Source organism: Neolamprologus brichardi, chromosome 7 (genome assembly GCF_056152115.1).
Source record: "Neolamprologus brichardi isolate AB-2024 chromosome 7, ASM5615211v1, whole genome shotgun sequence".
Classification (NCBI taxonomy): Eukaryota; Metazoa; Chordata; class Actinopteri; order Cichliformes; family Cichlidae; genus Neolamprologus; species Neolamprologus brichardi.
In genome coordinates, this window is record NC_142110.1 from 57752387 (window position 1) to 57755431 (window position 3045).

Here is a 3045-nt window from a genome sequence, read left to right on the forward strand (position 1 = left end):
AGTGACAAAGCAGATTGTCCCTTGGTTGTGATGTAATGATTTAGAAAAATTGGATTGTATCTGTTAGACTGCATTTATGATGAAGTATACTGGTACCTTAAGTCCCACAAATGGTAGGATAAAAAGGAAACTATGCAGAGACAGGCTAGGATGTTACAGTGTCTTGTCTTTTAATGGAATTTGTTGACAGTGAGAAATCTGTTGAAATAACGGACGCTTTAGCTTTAAGGTCTAAAGTGCTTTTCTACAAAGATGAGCCACAGCATTAAGTAATAATAAAGTCTGAGTTAATAATTTACTTAAGTAGTGGAAAGTATCTAACACATTTTAATTTACAAAAAATATGTACAACCAACTCTGCAATTCTGAGGCCTTTTAGGCCTCCCACAGAGTTGCCTGCTTTGGAATCCAGTCTTAGCCATTAAAGTCAGATAGACAATGAGGCAGTTTGAGGAAAACACAAAGAAATTATTTTTTGGATAAGAAAATTAAAAATTTAATTTAATAATTTAGTTTATATGAACTGCTACATATATATTTCCACATATGGAGATCCCTGCTGTGATGAATGGGCTTAGAAGCAGGTAGTTGTTGAGAGAAAGAAGCCAAATACCGTGTGCAGAATTATTAGCCATTAGCGCTAGCTGAGGTGCCCATTAATCTAGCAAAGTCAGCTCAGCTCTTGGGCCATAGCTCATTAAATCAACATGAATTCATTAGCTGTGGTTTCACAGGGCCCACTGGAAACATTAGAGGTGGTTTCTATCCAATTTATAGCCATTGTCTTACTCCAGGGTAGAGTGATCTTCTGTATTGACTTTTAATGCTGGCCTGAGAAAGCTTTTTTTTTTCTGGTGAAATAAAGCACAAAGAACAAACTAAATTTTCATTCTCAAACCACTTGAATCTTTTGCTCTGCTGGACAGAGTCACATACTTTAAGATGGATTTGGGCAGATGAAGCTTTTATTAAAGTAGAACTGCCTAGAAGCCACGGGGCTGTTCTGCATCACACGCTGGATCAGCTAAGCTACTAACTCCTTAGTATGGGTTTTATAAATATATGGTTTAGTCTTCCTTAATAAGCTCATATACAGTGTTGGGAAGGTTACTTTCAAAATGTATTCCATTACAGATTACAGATTACATGCCCTAAAATGTATTCTGTAACGTATTCCGTTACGTTACTCAATGAGAGTAACGTATTCTGAATACTTTGGATTACTTAACATATTATCATGCATTTTACAACTACGTGAATGTACTATTGCTGTGTGATTTATTACTGTTACTGAAGGTCCGTGGCTCCGAACCGTAGTAAAGGGACCTCTGACTAATATGGCAGGGTCCCTGTCAGGCTCGTAGCCGAAAAATAGCTTTACTTTGTTGTCTGGGTCAACTCTGCATGCGAGAGACAGAGAGAGGCGTTGAAAGGCTGCTCCAACGGAACTTATTGTTTTTGGAGGAAAACACGAACACAGTGTACAGTCGAGTTTTAATAGCTTACTTACAACTGGGCTCGTCAGGCTCTCTTCTTGGCTGCAGTGGTTATTATTATATTTACATGCTTCCAGCTCCCGTTTTTGCTCGATGACAGCTCTACTTTTCGACTCTCCTTTTTCTCCCTCCTCGCGCTCACAGACACATAACGTGTATGGCAGTCCATTCTTCCTGCAGCACGGACTACACTGCCCATGATGCTACATTCTTTAGAGCCTGTAGCATTCTGCCTATTAGCTTAGCACAACAACAACAACAAAAAGGCGCTCTCTCACCCAGGAAACACACAGAGCGTCACCCTGTAACCATGGCGACCGCAACGCTGCCGCCTGGAACAACAGAACGTAGCTGTCAAACAAAACCCAAACAGTCCTGACCCACGACAATATGAAACAGGGAAGTACCGCCGTGTAATCCATTTATTTCAACAAAGTAACTGTATTCTAAATACCACCTTTTTAAACGGTAACTGTAACGGAATACAGTTACTCATATTTTGTATTTTAAATACGTAACGGCGGTACATGTATTCCGTTACTCCCCAACACTGCTCATATATAACATGTTTAATGGCGGCATTTTTCTTCTTTATAATTAACTATTTTGAAATAAAAAATTGCATCAAGTACATCAAGATACTTAGGAGCTGTTAATGGTTTGGGGTATTTTTAATAATGTTTTTAGAAGTACATTTATACACATACATTATGAAATGAGCTTGTTGTAAGTTAGTGTGTTAATAGAGGATTTATAAATACTTATTTCATATTGTAATCCATTCTTAATTCAGGTAGTTAGTCTTTAGCTCATTATTTTGACCTCATCTAAAAGGAGGAGCATCTATACCTTGCAAAAAATTTATAATATTGATTGAACTGAATGAAGAAGTTTCAGTGCGTCTCTTTCCCTCTTAAGCCCTCCGACAAACTCAGACTCTGGTCCTGCTTACCTTTCAGTATTCTGCAAATGTTAAGTAAGTTATGATTGCGTCATGAAATAAATATGTGTATGTTCGGTATCACTTTTTGCATTTTCTGTTTCTTTTTTCTGAGGTGCAGGTAGCTAAGCCTGGTTTGAGTCATTTTCTGTCAATGTGGTTTCTATTTGAATCAGCAGAAGCTTTGGGACTCAGATGTATATTCAATGAAGATGCAGGGACAAATGCCTCATACGTGTTGTGTTTTTGTGTTGACAGGCAACGCTTGAGGATGAGTGTATATAGCGCCAAATCACAACAGCAGTTGCCTCATGGTGCTTTATATTGTATTGTAATGTAAAGACCCTACAATAATACAGAGTAATACAAATAATAAAAAAATTAAATGATCCCTATGAGGAAGCACTTGGCGTGTTGATTCAGTTATTTAAACTGAGAGAGCTATTTAACAATGCATAACCTTAGAAGGACATGCTATATTTTTATTGTCATTTTAAGCCTTTGAATATAAACTTTGTTGTGTGACTGTGATATAAAATGCGTCTAAAGACGACCATATTTTTTTCATTTGGCTTTTTGAGGGCAAGTGGTGGCTGTGTTTTGTTAAAT